At 38.9% G+C, this 8,767-nt stretch overlaps 1 pseudogene; it reads right to left on the bottom strand.

Annotated features, from left to right (window-relative positions):
* Nucleotides 1-866: 866 nt before the first annotated feature.
* Nucleotides 867-4,148, bottom strand: LOC110298046 (high mobility group protein B1 pseudogene; annotated as a pseudogene).
* Between the last annotated feature and the right edge of the window lie 4,619 nt (nt 4,149-8,767).

Below are 8,767 nucleotides of genomic sequence, written 5' to 3'. Positions count from 1 at the left end.
CGTATGAACATGTATATGTACAAATCATACCATATAACAACATACAAAAAGGAGTGCTATTCTTAATTTTGAGTCTCTGAGTTCATTATTTCAATCCCTATATACTGATATGTGACTCTGCTTAAGAAATCATGTTCAGAGTTACCTGCAACAGACCCAATACCCCAATCAGACCACAGGAGCCATTCCTGAGCCATTCTGACACAGGGTACTTTGTTCAGGTATTTTATTTAGCTTGAGGACTTTGTTTTAATCAACTGTATAAAAATAAAAGTTTTTTTTCCAGGCTTCAATAAGAAGGTGGCCTGAGACCTACAAGGTCTGAATAATTGTTTTTGTTTTTGTTTTTGTTTTTGTAATGCTGTGAAAATTAAATGCCTTGTACCTCAATCACTAGACACATGCCCCTGTCATTATTTCCTAGGCTTGGCTTCTATTGCTAGTTGTTCTGGCTTAGATCAATTACACCGGGGAAGCTTCTAGTGAAGCCAAGAGCTGCCAACCCTCTCTGTTCCTTTAGGGTATTGCTCCTGCAGAGGAGGCGACTGAACACCTTGTGTTTTAGGATGCAGCAGAGAGGCAAATAGATCTAAGCAAGCATCCCCTCCTTGTTTGGGAAGGAGAGGGAAATGTATGCTTTGGGCTAGTGAAAGCAAAGGTAAATAGCCCCCCTGGACTGAAGCCTGATGGGTCTAATTGACCTGGGAATGACTAACTTAAACACAGGGAGTCTCTCGGCAATTCTAGAGGGCAAGGGATGTTAGGAAGAGCTTCAGTTCTTATAATAACTGGTCATCTACCCCATAGATCTTCTGGGTTTTCAGGAGGTGGAGTAAAGGCAAAATTGGGCTTCAATTGCTGTTCTCTCATCCATGGCCTTCACCCTGAAGAGAGAGAAATTGGGAAGCACAGAGGGCAAGTTTTTCTTTCTTCTTTCTTTTGACAAATGCAAAGGAGCCAGCTCCAGTCTCCAGTCCTTGTGGAGTGAATTTTTTTTTTTTTTTTTTTTTTGCTACCACACCAATGGGAACACATTCTGGCTAACTATTGTTTAAAAAAGGAAAAAAAAATTTGGTCACAATAAAAAATGAGATTATTCCAATCATGAAAAGGAGAATAAAAGGTTAGGAGGAGATTAAAGCAACAATAAAAGAGCAATACATAGTGACAAAGGATATAAATCACAATAAAAGCAAAAGGTTAGGAATGTAAAAAGAATAATAGAATACAATGGACGAGTTTAAAAGAAAATGTAAAAGGCTATATACCACAAAAATTAAAGGTTAAGCATATAAAAATAAATGAGATGAAATATAAGACAAAAAGATTAAAAACTTAAGGTGAAACGTTAAGAAAAATAGAAAAGAATGAAGAAATTGGATTTGTTACTTAAGAACTAAAATGTAAAATGATAAAGGTAAAATAAAAGTCACAAAAATAATGTTAAGAAAAATCTTGGAGTGTGGAGAGATGGCTCAGCTGTTAAGAACACCTACTGCTCGTTCAGAAGATCTGAGCTTGCTTCCTAACATCCACACAAAGCAGCTCACTTGTAACTCCAGCTCCAGGTGATCTGATGCCCAATTCTGGCACACGCACTCACACACACACACACACACAAACACACAAATACATATTTAAAATAGGTCCTAAAATAATGTCTAAATATTTACAACATATATGATACAAGATGATGGTGGTGGTGATGATGATGGATTATGGTAGTTAATTCTTGTCAATGGAACAAAATCTAGAGTCATCTCATAAGACAAAACCTCAGCTGGTAAAATGCCCTCATCTGATTGGACTGTAGGCAAGTCTATGGGATATTTTCTTGATCAATGATTGATTTGGGTTTTTGCTAAGGGTAGTGTTGTCCCTAGGCATTTGGTCCTGGGTTGTATAAGAGTGCAAACTGGGCAAGCCAGGAGTTAAAAGCAAACTAACAAACAGGTAGATCAAGCCAGTTTCATCCATGGCCTCTTAGTTACTGCTTTGCAGTCCTGTCCCAGCCTCCCTTGATGATGGACAGTAGTCTTCAAGATGAACTCTTCCTCCCTAAGTTGCTTTTAGTCATTCACGATTTTTATCATAGCAATAGAAAGGAAACTAGGACAGTGGCCTAGGCGCCTTCTCACATGAAATGTCATGTGATGCTTTCAAGGATCATTTCAGACCAGCATGAAAACTCTGTGGTCTAGGTAAATATAACCACTTAAAATGCACAGTGCAGTCTATGGAAACTCACATCCACTTTCTCGTCTATAGCTCTTGCATCTAAAAGTCCTTAACTAGCAGACTGGGAACACAAACCTTTCTCTTAGTTGCAAATATTAACAGTTGAGTACCAGCAGTTAGAGATGAAGGAATCAACTCACTTAGTTCCCATCTGTCTTAGTTATTGTTCTTTTGATGTGAGGAGATACCATGACCAAGGCAACTTATAGGAGAAAGGATTTAAGTGGGGGCTTGCTTACAGTTTCAGATGGTTATTCCATTATCATCATGGTGGGGAGCAGGGCAGTGCACAGGCAGGCATATGTTGGGGAAGTAGCTGAGAGATCTACATCTTGATCTGCAGGTAGCAGGCGAAGAGGGAAACACTGGGTCTGGCATGGGCTTGTTAAACTTCAAAGCCCACCCCCTGGGACACACTTCTCCAACATGACCACCCATATTCCAATAAGGTAAAACCTTTAATTCCAGTGGCTCTCAATCTTCTCAGTGCTGTGACCCCTTAATATAGTTCCTTTTCTCATAGTGACCCCCCAATCATAAAATTACTTTCATTGCTACTTCATAACTATAATTTTGCTATTGTTATACACTCTAATGTAAAATATCTGTGTTTTCTGATGGTCTTAGGTGACCTTTGTGAAAGAGTCATTTGACTCCTTTATGGGTCATGATCCACAGGTTGAGAACTGCTGCCTTAGTCTTTTCCAAATAGTTCATCGATTAGAGATTAAGCATGCAAATATATGAACCTATGAGTGCCATTTTTTTAAATAAAAATTGTATTTACTTAGAAGCATTCAGAATGTCAACAAAACAGCCGCATTTTTTTTCTTTGCAATTACAGAGTGGTATTCAGTTAACAGAACAACAATTATCTTCATATAAGCTGTATCAGAGACAACTGAAGATGAAAAAAATAAAACCCAAAAATAAAACCAAAAGAAAAAACAAACAAACAAACAAAAAAACAAAAAACCAACAACCCCCCCCAAACCAAACTACTGTCCCCATATATAACTAATTTGTGCTGTGCACCAACAAGAACCTGCTTTAAATTTCCATGCCAACTTACAACCCTGAGACTGTACCAGGCAAGGTTAGTGGCTATTGAAAATACCACCAGGACAGGGCTATCTAAAGACACAATTGGTAGTGTGTTAACTATACAAAAAAGACACTGTTCAGTTTTAAAACAAATCTTACACAGCCTTACATTTCAATTTTTTTTTCTTTAAAAGGAGTGAGTTGTGTACAGGGGGGTTAAATGCTTTATAGATAAGAAAAAAACTGTGCTAGAACCAACATATTCATCATCATCATCTTCTTCTTCATCTTCACCTTCCTCTTCTTCCTCCTCTTCCTCATCCCCTTCATCCTCCTCATCTTCCTCTAGTTTTTTTCTTGCTCTTTTCAGCCTTGACCCCCCCTTTTTTTTGCTGCATCAGGTTATCCTTCAGCTCAGCAGCCTTCTTCTCATAGGGCTGCTTGTCATCTGTTGCAGTGTTGCTCCACATCTCTCCTAGTTTCTTTGCAACATCACCAATGAATAAGTCAGGATGCTCGCCTTTGATTTTGGGGCGGTACTCAAAACAGAACAAGAAGAAGACCGAAGGAGGCCTCTTGGGTGCATTGGGGTCCTTGAACTTCTTTTGGTCTCCCCTTTAGGGGGGAATGTAGGTTTTCATTTCTATTTCATTACCAGCCTTGTCAGCCTTTGCCATATTTTCAAATTTCTCCTTTTCTTTAGCAGACATGGTCTTCCACCTCTCCAAGCACTTCTCAGAGAACTCTGAGACGTTGTTGACAGAAGCATCCAGGTGTTTCTTCTTGTGCTCCTCCCAGCAGGGTTGCACAAAGAATGCATATGCGAACGTTTTGCCTCTCGGCTTCTTAGGATCTCCTTTGCCCATGTTTAGTTGATCAATGTACAGTCTATGGGTGCTATTTTTATTCAGACCACCACACCATCCCAACATACTTTCCCCTTCTCTTCTTACAGGTCAGTGCCAGAGTGCACACCGCTTGGATTCTGTCTGTATCTGGGTCTGTACGTGTGTTAGTGACTTATTTTGTTGCTATGACAAAAGCAACTTAAGGAGGGTAAGGTTTATTTCAGCTCACAGTCTATCATGGTGGGGAAGATCAGGAACTTGATGCATCTGTTCACAGTGTTCACAATCAGCTTGCTTTCTGCTTGTTATTCAGTTTAAGACCCTAGCCCATTGAACATTGCTACCTAGTGTTAAAGTGGGCCTTCCAACCTAACTTGTTATTTAATTTATATAATCTTTTGTATGCATGCCAAGAGACTAACCTAATCTAGATAATCCCTCACAAGTATGCCCAGAAGGTTGTCTCCAAGGTGATTTTAGACCCTCTTAAGTAGACAATCAGTATTTACTATCACAGCAATTAAATGAATTTGCTGTTTTCTGACAATATCGTAGCCAAGATTTTCCTGATAGTCTCTTGTTTGAGAACTCATTCTTTATTATATTCCTCAAGAATAGTTCATGTAAACAAAATTTCTGGAGTATTTATGTACATGTGTATGTGTATACACACACATATAATGATTGTACATGGAAAGGCATTTGGGATGGGTATAAAAATCTTTATCTTTGATTTCCTTTCCTAGAAAAATCTGATAAGAATTATTCTTCACCATATTGTGTTAAATGGTATCATCTGATATTAGCCTGTGTTTGTTTTATAATTCTCATATTCTCTTATAGCCTTATTATCTTGTTTGGTTATTGCAAGGATACTTTACTATCAGGGTATCATAATTACATTAGGGTATGTCCCAGTTTTGACCATTTGGGGGTCAGTTTTCCCTACTACACCATCTGTCTTTTTCATATGTAGAGTTTTTAATCTCATTTAAATGTTATTGAATTATATTTTAGGCATTTATTCTGTCATAGTTCTGGTATTGTCGTTTGGTGACAGCAATCATCCATGTGTTAGATTTTCTGCATATCTTATTATCATTCTCACCATAATCCCTTTTATCTCTTCATTTGTCTCTATTCCATTTATTTTGTCTTCTCACTTTTATATTCTGTATCATCTACAGTGCATTTTCTATTTAAAACTGTAATATATACTTTATTTGGGGGAAAATTATTTATCCTCTTTTATTTCCAAATTCTGACAGTTTTTATCTTATTATTACTTTCTAGAACTGACACTGCTTGCTCCTGTTTGTTCCTTTATTAGCCATTGCCTAAATTGGAAAGGAACACTTGCTTTCCTGGTGTGTATATTTGTGTCTTCTTGGTATGTATTTGTTGGATCCTGCTGGTGTTTTTGGTATAACCTCTGTGTTCTTTCTTGATCCTGCCCATAGATATATCCCCCTAGGGGTCTTATTTTCTCCTGGGAATTCACTTTTTCTTGATGACTGCTAAGACCTGCCAGTAAAGCCTAAATTTTGCTTGGTTCTCCCATCCCTTCTCTTAGGAGTCCCACAGGGTTCTTCTGGGTCTCACTTGTTTTGGGGATTACATAAACTTGAAGTCTTCAATTTTTCCGTTTCTTATTTTCATGTTTTGTATTCTTTATTCTTCTTATTGCTAATCTATATGAATTCTAAAAGGAATAGCCCCAAACAGTATAAAGCTATATGGTAAACAAACAAATAAACAATAACAACAAACCCTCCCCAGTGATGTTAGTGTCCAAAGAGTAGATAGCTGTTTAAAAGAAAAGCAAGGGAAGGGTAAACACAAATTCCAGTGTAATGTTTATCTCTGGGCTCAAAGGGATTTAGAAGGCAGGGAAATGTAATTGCAACGGTAGATGTTCGAAGATATTGTTAATATTTTATTTCCTGTATTGATATTAAATTCATAGGGATTCCCACTATTGCTTACCACATATAATTGTTATGATTGGACTATTGCTTAATAAAAGGCAGTAAAATCCTTTATGTAATCAAGGAAAACATTATTTATTTATTTATTTATTTATTACTTATTCACTTTATATCCTGCTCACTGCCACAGTCCAGCTCACCTTGCCACAATTCTTCCCCCACCACCTCCCCTTCTCCTCTGAGGGGGTGGGGACACCCATAGGTATCCTCATCCCAAGTTCTGGCACATCAAGTCTCTGTGAGTTTAGGTATGTCCTCCCCCACTGAGGCCAGACAAGGCAGCTAGAACATAATATATATACAGGTAACAGCTTTGGGATAGCCCTCACTCCAGCTGAAGACCAAGCTACACACCTGGGAGGCCTAGGTCCAGCTGGTGGATATGGTCTTTGGTTGGCAGTTCAGTCTCTGAGAGACCCAAGGGTCCATGTTAGTTGACTCAAATGGTATTCTTGTGGAGTTTCTATCCCCTTCAGGGCCCACAATCCTTCCTCCTATTCTTTCATAAGAGTCCCCAAGCTCCATCCACTGTTTGGCTGTGGGTGTCTGCATCTGTTTGAGTCAGCTGTTGGGTAGAGCCTCTCAGAGGACAGCTATGTTAGATTCCTGTCTGCAAGCATAACAGAGTGTCATTAATAGTGTCAGGGATTTGCGCTTGTCAATGAGATGGGGCTCAAGTTGGACAGGTTATTGGTTGGCCATTTCTCCAGTCTCTGCTCCATCCCCCATCCCTGCATTTCTTGTAGACAGGATACATTTGGGTTGAAGGTTTAGTGGAGAGGAGCAGGGAGCGCCATCTTGGTTCCGGGACTCCACCGAACTTAGGAACTTAGTCTGCACAGGTGAGAGTGTGCACCACAGAAGCTGACAGCTTCTGTGACCTGCCAAAGCAACACAGCATCTGGGAAAGGTCCTGTTTTGGGCCTTCTTATTCGGCCAGGAGGAGGTCCAAACACCAGATATCTGTGCACCTTCCCTGTAAGAGGAGAGCTTACCAGCAGAGAGTGCTCTAACCACTGAAACTCAGAGGAGAGAGCTTGTCTCCCAGGTATGCTGATAGACGTTAATCAGAATCACCAGAAGAACAATCTCTAAACAGAGACAACTATAACAACTAACTCCAGAGATTACCAGATGGCGAAAGGTAAATGTAAGAATCTTACTAACAGAAACCAAGACCACTCACCATCATCAGAACCCAGCACTCCCACTTCGCCCAGTCCAGGGAACCCCAACACACCCGAAAAGCTAGACCTGGATTTAAAAGCATATCTCATGATGATGGTAGAGGACATCAAGAAGGACTTAAATAACTCACTTAAAGAAATACAGGAGAACACTGCTAAACAAATAGAAGAAATTAAAGAGGAAACACAAAAATCCCTTAAAGAATTGCAGGAAAATATAACCAAACAGGTAGAAGACATTAAAGAGGAAACACAAAAATCCCTTAAAGAATTGCAGGAAAACACAACCAAACAGGTGATAGAATTGAATAAAAACCATACAAGACCTAAAAAGGGAAGTAGACACAATAAAGAAAACCCAAAGTGAGGCAACACTGAAGATAGAAAAAATAGGAAAGAAATCTGGAACCATAGATGCGAGCATCAGCAACAGAATACAAGAGATGGAAGAGAGAATCTCAGGTGCAGAAGATTCCATAGAGAACATTGGCACAACAATCAAAGAAAATGGAAAATGCAAAAAGATCCTAACTCAAAACATCCAGGAAATCCAGGACACAATGAGAAGACCAAACCTACGGATAATAGGAGTGGATGAGAATGAAGATTTTCAACTCAAAGGACCAACAAACATCTTCAACAAAATTATAGAAGAAAACTTCCCAAACCTAAAGAAAGACATGCCCATGAACATACAAGAAGCCTACAGAACTCCAAATAGACTGGACCAGAAAAGAAATACCTCCTGACACATAATAATCAGAACAACAAATGCTCTAAATAAAGATAGAATACTAAAAGCAGTAAGAGAAAAAGGCCAAGTAACATATAAAGGCAAGCCTATCAGAATTACACCAGATTTTTCACCAGAGACTATGAAAGCCAGAAGATCCTGGACAGATGTTATACAGACACTAAAAGAACACAAATTCCAGCCCAGGCTACTATACCCAGCCAAACTCTCAATTACCATAGATGGAGAAACCAAAGTATTCCACAACAAAACCAAATTCACACATTATCTTTCCATGAATCCAGCCCTTCAAAGGATAATAACAGAAAAAAACCAATACAAGGACAGGAACCACGCCCTAGAAACAACAAGAAGGTAATCTATCAACAAACCTAAAAGAAGACAGCCACAAGAACAGAATGCCAACTTTAACAACAAAAATAACAGGAAGCAACAATTACTTTTCCTTAATATCTCTTAATATCAATGGACTCAACTTCCCAATAAAAAGACATAGACTAACAAACTGGCTACACAAACAAGACCCAACATTTTGGTGCTTACAGGAAACTCATCTCAGAGAAAAAGATAGACACTACCTCAGAATGAAAGGCTGGAAAACAATTTTCCATGCAAATGGTATGAAGAAAGAAGGTGGAGTAGCCATTCTAATATCTGATAAGATTGACTTCCAACCCAAAGTCATCAAAAAAGACAGGGAGGGGCACT

The sequence above is a fragment of the Mus caroli genome, unplaced genomic scaffold, assembly GCF_978045245.1.
Source record: "Mus caroli unplaced genomic scaffold, Mus_caroli_1 scaffold_8, whole genome shotgun sequence".
Lineage (NCBI taxonomy): Eukaryota > Metazoa > Chordata > Mammalia > Rodentia > Muridae > Mus > Mus caroli.
Note: the sequence above shows the minus strand (reverse complement) of the source record. Positions and strands in the feature narration are given on the sequence as shown.